The sequence below is a fragment of the Cydia strobilella genome, chromosome 18, assembly GCF_947568885.1.
Source record: "Cydia strobilella chromosome 18, ilCydStro3.1, whole genome shotgun sequence".
Taxonomy (NCBI): domain Eukaryota; kingdom Metazoa; phylum Arthropoda; class Insecta; order Lepidoptera; family Tortricidae; genus Cydia; species Cydia strobilella.
Genome location: NC_086058.1, coordinates 16,105,305 through 16,117,482, shown reverse-complemented (window position 1 = coordinate 16,117,482; position 12,178 = coordinate 16,105,305). Strand labels below are relative to the sequence as shown.

Genomic DNA, 12,178 nt, shown 5'->3' with positions numbered 1-12,178 from the left:
ACCAGCAGACAGACGAGCACACAACGTGTTAAGAATAGTTGAGGAACGGAAGAGGATGTGACGTCAATGGTCGTTGTCGTAGTCTCTGGGAATGCAAAAGCCTTTTTTTTGGTGTGAGTCATTTGATTCCGGCAAGGTCGGACATCAAGGACCTGGTGTGGCGGAACTCTTTGAGGGTCGCATAATTGTCAGAAAAAGTCAGTCAAGTATTTTCAATGGTTCCTTTTTCTGAATAGATTCCCAAGGTGTTTGACTTTCGAAGTTTGCTAGAAATTTAAATACAAAAGGGTCATGAAATAAAACTATGAAAACGGATTATATCGCGTATATTGAATTTATAATACATCCCGACGTTTCGAACCCTTTACAGCGTTCGTGATCAACGGGTGACTGAGGAAAAATTACAAAGTGCAAAAATACCCAAATACTAAAAATAATGAACAATCATAGACTATAAACTTTAAGGCTGGTTGTACATGCAAAAACGGTTCATAAGGCTAGTTATACACTACAATTATTTTCAAATAAAGATATTATATATACACGCGATAAAAACTACGCCGGCTCCAACCCTACACCACGGACCCGAGAAGATTTAATTACCTCCTAAATTGTAGGAGGGTATCCCAATATGGGACCGGCAACAAACTCGGCGGGACACATCTTTTCACCCTCCTACAATTTAGGAGGGAACTAAATCTTCTCGGGTCCGTGGTGTAGGGTTGGAGCCGGCGTAGTTTTTATCGCGTGTATATGTATATATCTTTATTTGAAAATAACTGTAGTGTATAACTAGCCTTATGAACTGTTTTTGCATGTACAACCAGCCTTAAAGTTTATAGTCTATGATTGTTCATTATTTTTAGTATGTGGGTATTTTTGCACTTTGTAATTTTTCCTCAGTCACCCGTTGACCACGAACGCTGTAAAGGGTTCGAAACGTCGGGATGTATTATAAATTCAATATACGCGATATAATCCGTTTTCATAGTTTTATTTCATGAGTAACTGTCGCGGTAACCGAAGACAATATTACAAAAGGGTCATGAAGTAATTGAAGTTAAGTTTAATTTTGATGAAGACAAGTAAAAAAAGATAGCTATAACTGCTCCGTATTTGTGGTTAACTGGAAAAGTTCATATGTAGTCATTATACGTTCACATTATTACATCTGGAATGATTTAAACAAAAACTATTTTGTGTACAATAAATTGCTTATAATCCAAACAATGGAAGATAGAAGAAGAAATCATTCAACACATTTTTTTTAAATGTGACGTTTTCAACCAAAAGTTACCACATTGTCGCTTGTCGATAAGGTTGATTTCTAATTGAAGCTATATGGAAATAGCGCCTTACTGACAAGCGACAATAAGTACCCTTTTGGTTGAAAATGGCACAAATAAAGGCTATAGTCACTTTACTGACGATCGATCGTTGGCCACACAAAAACGAATAAATAGCAATGATAGATCTCCCCGACGTATTCAGACCACACCTTGGCCAAATTTAAAAAAACAATCAAATCTCGATCACAAAACAAAAATCAACGAAGCTGCTAATTTGTCAAAAAACACAAGTCGGTACAACCAAATCAAACAGATCGTCAATGACCCGCCCTGACCATTATTTTGCAAAGAGCGGCGACAGTACCTCAAAGTCCTCACCCAATTAAGGATATTGCTCTTCAAAAACAAAAACGTAAAGCGAAATAACACTTATTGTAAACGGTATAAGGTATTGATATATTTTCTGGGTGGTAAAACTAAGTTGGTGATATTATAAATTGACAGTGATTTGGTTTTGGACAAATATTTCGGCGCAGAGATTAGAGGGTGCGTGATGACGGATGGGGCCACCGGCTGACTAACTCCTAACCTAACTAGGCTGGTCGACTAGGCCGATTAGCTTTATGACTTTGATTGCTGGGTTGGTAGCTTCGTTGTTTAGCGGCGTTGCGTGTCCTTTTACTGGTGTGTTTTATTATATTTACTCTTAGTTTTTTTTGAGGTTAATAAGCCTTGATGTGGAAATTTAGACTTAAAGCGCTTGCGATTCAGCGGACGCAGCACGGTCGCATTTTTATCGCTTATCACCATGCCTGTTACGTTCTAACAAGTATGTAACTGCGAAAGTAACGGGCATAGTGACAGGTGATAAAAATGCAACCATGCTGACACCGCAGGTGTCGCGCGTTGTCGACAATGGCGACCCACAAATTTTTGATGATTCATTTCAAAATAAGGAGAAGCCTATATGAAAATCCATATTATAGCTAGATCAGGTACATCGCCATCAACATAGTGAATCTGAATACTCGCAAGTTCTGACAACCTTATACCTATTGACTATGAGATTTTTGTATTTTATACGGAAAACAAAAACCATCCTGCACCAGCCTGTAACCTACGTTTAGAAAATCACAAAATCCGTCTATTAAATATATTAAAACGGCTCACTCAAGTATTTGAAGTCGAAAATTGCTCGACATGTTTCTCTCGGCAACAGTCTACATAGGTCCGCCAATGCGTGCTCCCGATAATGCTCCTAGGTACGGAGTAAAATATGCCGAGCAATTTTCGACTGAAAGTACGTGAGTGACCCGTTTTAATATATTTACAATCCGTCTAGTAGCTCTGACGATCGATGGACTAAAGAATACAACATAGAAACTAAAGAAAAATTGACTGATTTTCCATTCCTCCTGTTTTCTTTAATAAAAGTTTGTTCTTAACTCAACACAGTTAGTCAGCAGGTGAGATTTTTACAACTAAAAACTTCGGCTCTTAAAAGGCTTTTCAAAATTTTTGGCTGTAAAAAACTTCCATAACTCGATCAACTCACTCACAAATAAATAACTGGGACGTGTTCAAATTCCTTAAATATTTATCTACAATATCCCAGCCATTCACAGAGCAAACTCCGATCATTCCCACCTTCAATAAAGCGTACCTCACGCACTTGTCCCGAACGGACACTTTTTTCTTCAAAAACCTTCATAACCCCCACAAAATACAACCTACCTCACCTTTAACACCCTCATCTTAAAGTACAAGTTTTAAAATCTAGCTGAAAACTTCCAAAAACCACTAATCATTTACAAATGCATCAACTACAGCTTCTATGACTTTGACTTTAAGATAGAAAATCAAGATACTAGCTGTTAAAAGATGGTTCTACCTGTCGTCTGCCCCCTGGGCAGTCATTTAACGCTTTGGCGGCAGAACTAAAATGCAACCAAAATAGAGATGCATCCATTGCTGAGTCACTTAGCTAACTTCCACCTAGTTTAATAAAGAAGGAGTAATGTATATTAAGTCCGAACGGTGTTACTATGGAATTCGGTGGGTGTAATGACATAGTTGTGTAAGATCGATAGCTCGATCGGCAAGCACGTACTTTCCGGTGCTTTGCTGCAAAACCAAGTTCACAGAATCGAATATTGGATGTCGATAATGTAGTTGTAGACAAAAGGATTTGCTGTTTCAATGAAATAATATATTCGACAGAAGTAGAACAACATGAGATTTCACAGAATTAATATTGGAAAAGCGTAATAAGGTGCTCCATTTAGTTTGATGTGTTTGATGTTAGATGAAAGTTTTATCTAGTTTCAACTCTTCCAAGGCATTTATTTTCAGATAGCTGAGATCCATAAATTGTTAGTTACAAGACACTTATAAAACTACATTAGTAAACTACCTATTACATAAAAACATAAGTATTATTTCCTAGGTCGTACATGAAGGTCGATATATCGGCGGAGGATATCCGAGTCCCACCTTTCTGCTATCATTCTCAGGATGCTATTTGAGCTAATAATAATTTATTAAGATACCTACGATTGTACATTTTTTTTATCAATACCTTTTGAACTTAACCCCTGCATATAATAAAAAAATTGTTTAAATTTGAACCTTAACAGAAGATAGAGTCAATAGAGTTGAATATCATATCCGCCATGGCTTCGTATGCGGTAATGGGTTAAACCATTGCTAGGTAGATTTAGGTTTAAAAAATACTGATAATAAAAAGATCGACCAACGAAAACCCCATAGGTTCCTACTCTTCCAAGCCATACCCGTGGAGTTTACCCATAGCCGAGCTTGTATTTGTATGCGCTGTTTGTGCGCGTGGGCAGACGCGTGACCTATTTAGCTTGGAACACAATTCATCCCGAGAAGAATTGTGTTCCAACATACAATTTTGGAAACCGGACTGCTGATAATATAGTCTTCTAAGACTGAGTGTCTCTATCAATTGTACAAAGGGAAAAAATTAATTGGTTATACACACAACGAGTAGAATTCCGGTCATTGTAGGCGGTTTAATTTTTTTGTTATCTTAACATTAAAGTATTGTCGAGATTATTTTAACGGCCTCACCCGCTTAGCTACTTCAGCTGCCAAGTTTTTCAATAAAATATCTTAAAGGGTGTAATGACCTGGCAAAAAATTGGCCTACCATATAATGATCCTGAAACTGAAGGTTAGTTCCAAAGTCAAAATTCGAACTCTTAATGACAATGTCTTCAACGACTTTAACAAAGAAAGAACGTGTTCTTTGTTAAAGTCGTTCTAAGGTGGGCCAAGATTCAAACTGCCCTTACATTCAAGTAACTACATCTCAATAAAACTGTGGAGTACAACAAAACAATGCTTTAAGTGTCGTAAAACTGGCCCAAGTCTAACAAATATGCATGGGATTTTAGGCTTTATATGTATCTAAGATAAAGGTGTAAATTTGTGCATGGTAGTAATAGATAGGTTGTTCAGTGGTGTTTGGGATAGTGGACCCCCGAGTAGAACTGGTCGGTCCGTGTGGGAACGGTCGGCGTGAAATCGGTGCGTCTGCGCCGGTTGGCGTTTATATGGGACGAGACGACGGCGTGGCGATTTGGAATATTCTGATGACGCTGGGCTAATGTCGCCACCACTGCACCGCTTGCCGTTTGGCGTTCATTACCTACATCTTGGAAACTAGATGGTCATGCACTATGCGGTATTAGACGAATTTTTTACTAGGAAAGTTTGGGCTGTCAAATAAATTACCGGCGGAGTTTTTTTTTAGAGAATACTACCATAACGTGAAAACTAACTCGTAAAAAATAAAATGTACAAACATTTCCATTTTTAACCAACAGCATGAAATCACCTGTCGATTTGTGTGTTAATCACTGTCATACAATTTTGGCTAATTACTGAAAATTGTTATAACTGTAACTGTAACTTCTTACCAACCGCATTAGTTAAGTAGTAAACCTATCACGTAACAGAACTTAGTAAAGGAGTACCTATTGTATAGATAAACAACCATTCCTATCGGGATATTATTTTGCTAAAGTTCCAAAGACAGCGCTTTGAAAGCCTCAGAACTACAAAAATAACAACTATATTTCCCAATTCTAAATCAAAATATCGTTGGCTCTAAATGATGCGTAAACTCTTTTATTTTTTTGTCTATTGCGGGGACACTATTGAGACGTAATAACGTATTTTACGGATTTATTTCATATGAAACCCAGACGTGGCCTATATGTAGTAGTAGTAGTAGTGATCACTTTATTGTACACAACACAGGTTTACAAAAATAAATTATAGTAATGGAAGTACAAAGGCGGGGATCCTGCCGTTTTCCCAAAAAGAATTTGGTCAAATTTCATTACCCAAACAAAGTTTAGCAAATGTTTTATTTGTCAATGCTATCTTTGGCAAGTTTACAATACGCATATTTTCATTTGGTCAAATTTTCTTTAAGCAGAATATTACTACGAAAATTAACATTTAAGCATTTGGTCATTTGCTAAATGTTTTATTAAGGCAAAAAAAAATTACACAATAAACATTTAGTCAAATTACTTGTTATGACCCCACAGAAAACGAACAGCTTTTAAAGTAGGTTTAGGTTAGGTTAAAACTCCGACCCTACAAGAAACGAACGGCTTTTAAAGTAGGTTTAGGTTAGGTTAGAACTGCGACCCCACAGAAAACGAACGGCTTTTAAAGTAGGTTTAGGTTAGGTTAGAACTGCGACCCCACAAAAAACGAACGGCTTTTAAAGTAGGTTTAGGTTAGGTTAGAACTGTGACCCCACACAAAACGAACGGCTTTTAGAGAAGGTTTAGGTTAGGTTAGAACTGCGACCCCACACAAAACGAACTGCTTTTAAAGTAGGTTTAGGTTAGGTTAGAACTGCTATCTCACAGAAATCGAGTATAGTAAACATTACACATAAACAAATTGTTTCATTACACACCCATTTACCTGTTTAGAATTTGCCCCAAGTAGAAAAAACACCCTTGCAAAAAAACCCCTTCATAATTGGACCTTAGGCTTGAGATTGCTGCCTTCTCAAAATATGTTTTGCCAACTGAAACATTTTACTTAATGTAAATTGGTGAAAACACTACTTGGTAAGTGATTCATTGCCTTAACATTCTTAAACTAAATAAAACGTTTGCATAACATTTTTTTGGGAAAAATAATTTTGGCAAATCTTTATTTGGCAAATGAAATTTTGGGAAACATTTTTTGGGATCTGAAATTTTGGCAATTTCTTTTTGGTAAATCATTAGTAACCCACAAAGGCGAACTTATCCCTATATATATATATATTAAACCATTAAGAACAATAGACACAACAGTAATAGTTATTAGAAACTAGATATGAATATCAAACGTAGCTTTCTTTTCTGCATTGAATTCTGCATATCGTTTCACGGTCTACGTTGATTTTATTGTCACGTCATGCAATGATACAATAGATATACTGTATAACTATAGATATACTCATAAGTTCACAAGGAGCACAAAAAATACTTCCATATTTATCTACCTATGAAAAATGAAAAAAAAAATGAAAAAATGTTTATTGGTTCTTTACAAGTAGTTTGGGATGGGATGGGATGGGATCTTCTTTTAAGCATTTGATATATAATCATTAGCGACGAATGAATCTGTTTTTACTGAATAGTTTTCGCATACCATTCCTCGTTATTGAGCATAAGCTTTTTCATTTCCTTCGGTGTGCGGGAGCTTGTAGCACGTGCACAGCACATCTCTTGCTTGCTAGGAGCAACTAAAGAGCAACTGTACAATTTGTACAATTTAAGTGCATTAATTTCATAACGCCTTAACGTATCTGTTAATCTCACTATCATTGGTCGGCTGGTTTGAAATCAATAAGCACGGCTTGCAAGTTTAGGTAAGATGTAACTGGACCAAAATGTCAACGTCCAGATAACACGGTGGCGGCGCGTGGATCGGTGATCCGTGTTACGGCGGTCAACGGGTCACAAGTACTTACAACTTTATCTAGCCCCCTTACAGGGTTCCTTAGGAAAACCTCGCGCAGATAGAAGATGTTGATGTCAACTTTAGCCAATCTTTCTCCGAGACCACGAGGACAATGCCGTCCTCGAAACATCGGGGGTATTTTAGAGCTTAAGTATACGCTGTTACTCGCTAGGACTTAGGAGTATTCTGGCTTTAATAATAGGTTAAGAATCAGATCGGGAACTGATCTGTCAGTGTCAAAATAAATAAATATATATATATAGTTATAGTATAGTTATAGTTATTAAGGATAGTTATGTATATAGTTCTAACACTTAGATAAGATTATTTAAATTTAAGGTAATTACTAACCCAATGATCCCCGATGGTCTTAAATAAAGAATTTTATTTATTTATTATTTATTTAAAAGTGACGTTTTTGATTGAAGAAATGTCACTCTTGACTGACAGATCATATCCATATTTAATCCAGATCGAATTCTTAACCTGTTATAGCCTAGCCTAGCCAGAATACGCCTGTTCTCGTTTGCCCTGAACGCATTTGCCAGAATGACCTCCAACCGCGGAAAATGGCGAGAAATCGTACGGCAAGCAACATCTGTCTGTTGACCACTACACTGCAAATAGTAAAATGACAAAGAAGAGAGTCTCGTTTCGCCTTTACTATAAACGAATGTCACTTGGTTGGTTACGCCTCCTCAATATAGGTATTGCAAGTATTGCAACTTTGAGTCAGTATTCAAAGTTGCAATGGTCCAGTGGCCAAAATCCGAAATGTCAACATCCAGGTAAGTTTATTGACACAGAGAACGACGATCTGTGAGTTACGACGACGAAAGTCGGAGACAACTTTATCTAGCTGTCCGGGATTAGGGTTCCGTGGGCAATATGTATAAGAATGAAGCCATCAAAATAATTGTCTTCGGTTACCTCGATAGTTACTCATGTAATAAACGGACTATATCGCGAATAATGAATATTAAATATGTACGTCCCGATTCGAAGGGTTTAAAGAGTAAAAGCGTTGGTGATCAACGGGAGACTGAGGAAAAATATATTAATCTCTAGACTTATGTTGACCGGGATATAGACCGTGATAACCTTTTGTATTATTTGTGAGCTCCCGATATTACCGATATTGAAACTAACCGTGAATCATTCAAAACTCTATATTAATCTCTGTCAACATTATAATGTGCAAAACTAACTACAAACAAAATTAATGTACAGAAACTCATTCACATTTTAAATTGAATATTTGTAGTGTGACAATAATAAAATAAAAAATATAAAATGATTTTATTTGTTCCCAAAGAGGTGACTATTATTCTCGTTTGTCTAAGGAACCACCTTACAACATCAAATCGTTAGATCTTCATTTGTTTTTTCAAAAGTTCTCGCTCGCACCAACGCTGGCATAGTCGATAATTAAAAGGCATCGCCTCCCGTTTTTTACGCGTCTACTAATTGATTGGTTTTCACCCGATTTTGTTCTCTTATCGCCAATGTTTCCAAACTGGATTTTGTTTGTGGCACTTTTTTAGTTTTCGTTGATAGTTTGATTAGTTGTGTGGAGTCTCGATTGTTTTTGTTGATAAAATGGAGTAGTTCTGGGAATTGGCATTGTGCTACCTGCAACGTACCTACTACTACTACTGTGCCGTGAGGGACTCAACTGTAACGTCAAATATTGCAATGCCGCGCAAGATGTTTGACATAGGTAGTACGTGCCATTTTCAACCAAAAGGGTACTTATTGTCGCTTGTCAGTAAGGCGCTATTTCCATATAGCTTCAATTAGAAATCAACCTTATCGACAAGCGACAATGTGGTACATTTTGGTTGAAAACGTCACATATATAATTTTATTTTAGCCAATCAACTTTTATTGACCAATCACAACTTTTGTTTAATAGCGGGAAATGGTGCATTAGGTAATATTCAACGCTATGGGCGGGGTTTATTAATAGAGAAGGAAAAACTTTCAGTGATATGTGTCAGCGTTTTTTGGCAAAAATGTATTGTGAGCTATCTCTATATATTCTGTGGCTGGACTGGAACAAGTCGAATAAGGAGCGAATCTAAACTTAAACAAGAAAAACTTTGCAATCAAGTCCATAGTCCATACAAGAGATAAAAGGCGGTGAGTAAATCAGAATTATTGAAGTAAATGATTAGGGTTTCACCGCCCGCGGCGGTAGGCGGTGTGCTGTTAAAATTCCACGCATGCTCACACTCTTAAGGAGATGTTTACATACCTATTTTATGGGCTCAATTTTATAAAGGTACCGTTGGGATTCAGACTACACCTCAGCATTACTGCTGAAGTAATGTCGCGTGACATTACTGCCGATTGTCAAAAATCCGAGCAGCAACATCGATTTTAGGCGTTCATAATAGTTAACACCTTAACGCTGAATTCTGATCTGAGGTCGTATCTCTGAAAGATCTCTAATTTCGTGTTAAATTTCTAGTCTCTAGAATGCCAGGAAGTGGTTTAGCCAGTCTAATTCCACCCTATAAGGTGACGGAAAGAGGAAATCTAGGCCGAGGAAGAGGAATAGGTCTATCTGTAGGGATAGACGTCTGGCTACACGTTGGGCGGACAGAACAACGTCAGAGACAAAAGCCACATTACCGGCTAGCATACATACACCGGGGCCAAGATAAAGCAATGGTGAAGTGTCCACAGTCGTCACGTCACGTCCCTGAGCCATGAAGGATACGATAAAGGAGAGAAGAACTCCCCTCTTCAAAGTATTCCCGATGTGTCGTGGTTTGAACCTTTGACGTTGTGTAGCTACTTAGCTAGCATATGAAGGAGATATTCGAATGGGATGAACTCAGCCTTAAGGGCGACCGGTGGGCGTGCCAAATAACCGAGATTCGTTTGTAATATATTCAAACTTTGTTTTTTGTCTAAAACCATCTCCGAGCAACATTCGGGTCTACCAATAATAAGGTGCAATATACGGGCTTGGAAATAATTATTTGGGTAATTTTAATTGTAGTTTTAAATGTCCATTTGAAATACATTCTAAATTAATTGCTATTGCTTTAAGAATGAGAATTGTGAATTGAGAAGTTTATGTTAAACTTTATTTCTCGCCTGTTTCCACAATCCAATGTGCGATATACATGAAATTTTCCTCAAAAAATTCTGGCTATATTTAAAATAAATCCATGTGCGTATTTGCGTAAGAAAAAACCAAACTTACCTTAAGGGACATTGTAAAGACTTTTGTAAGTTTTTTACGATGATTAAAATAAGTAGAAAAGGCTTGGTCGGCATTTAGTAATACTTTATCAGCTTTAAGCAAATAATGATTGTTTTAGTTTTAGGTGGACCGTGGGAATAGCTAGCCCTATCTTATCCGAGTCAACACTTGAAATGTTTCATGCTTCAGTCAATATTGACAGTACATTCAAAGTAATCACGCTCAATTGTTTTAGACGATTATTCAGTAAGCGCCACTTGCACCATCCCACTAACCCGGGGTTAACCGGTTAAACCGTTAACCCAGTGTCAAATCGGTACTGGTAACCACGGTAACTCCAGGCTGTGGTATAAGCGATGTATACATACAAAATTAGACCCAGGCCTCGTTACATACATATTATTATATCCGTATTATTTATTTAACTTTATTGCACTTTATTGCACAAATTTACACAAAAAGAGTACAAATGGCGGACTTAACGCCTTGAGGCATTCTCTACCAGTCAACCATTGGGCTAAACAAAGACAGTTAGTAATCTCCATAACTTGGTGTAATATTTGGCATGAAAACTTAGCAAGGTTTATTAGCAAAAATTGAGAAAATCTATTCCATCTCGTCAGCAAATAATTTGGACAGCAAGCCTGTGGTGTTTTTTCCCGTCCTTTCATCCCTGTATGTGAGGAATGCGCTCGCGCAGGGATTATGCTCTCGCATGCTTTGTGCCGCCGACCTAATATTTGCCACTTTTGTACCATGATCTCTGATTGAGGGTTTGTGTGTTTGATGTTCCGACACCTGGGTAGGTTTCTATAAACTTATTTATTTATTGATTTTTGGGGCAACAACAGCCGCAAATAAAAGTTTTACATATGACTGGTTACATAACAGATGGTCAATAACAGTTATAGTTATACATTATTTGCACCATCACTACGTAGTATAAAACAAAGACGATTTCCGCTGTCTGTATGTCTGTCCCTATGTATGCATAGATCTTTAAAACTACGCAACGGATTTTAATGCGGTTTTTTAATAGATAGTAATTCAAGAGGAAGGTATGTATAATTTGTAAAGGTTTTGTGTAAACTAGTTGAACTACCCGTGCATACATAAAATAACGTAAGTAGATATGTATTATTGTTAAGAAACGGTTTAAAAATGAATGTTCATCGTTAATTACGAGTTTGAGATTCACTAACGGCGGCGGCGGCTATACATGTAAGTAAGTGTGTGTTAAAGCCCATTTAGACGGTTCAACTTGCATGCGATTTTCGTTACATTGCGGTATTTGGTCGATCGACTGAATGATACGGTCACGGTGGAAGAGTATAATTAAATAATCCTGGTCTAATATTTGCCCAGACTGACCAGATTGACAGTATGATAAAATACCTATTTTTTAGGGTTCCGTACCCAAAGGCTAAAAACGGGACCCTATTACTAAGACTCCGCTGTCCGTCTGTCCGTCTGTCTGTCACCAGGCTGTATCTTATGAACTCTGATACAGTTGAAATTTTCACAGATGATGTATTTCTGTTGCCGCTATAATAACAAATACAAAAAAGTACGGAACCCTCGGTGCGCGAGTCCGACTCGCACTTGGCCGGTTTTTTTTTAAATTATATTCCACGTTTCGGTTTCCACGGAAGACCAGCAGCAAGGT

At 37.4% G+C, this 12,178-nt stretch overlaps 1 protein-coding gene across 2 annotated transcripts in view; it reads right to left on the bottom strand.

The window, feature by feature from the left end:
* Positions 1-12,178, bottom strand: part of LOC134749594 (protein prickle-like) — a 518,207-nt gene that overhangs the window by 25,230 nt on the left and 480,799 nt on the right. The window lies entirely within an intron of this gene.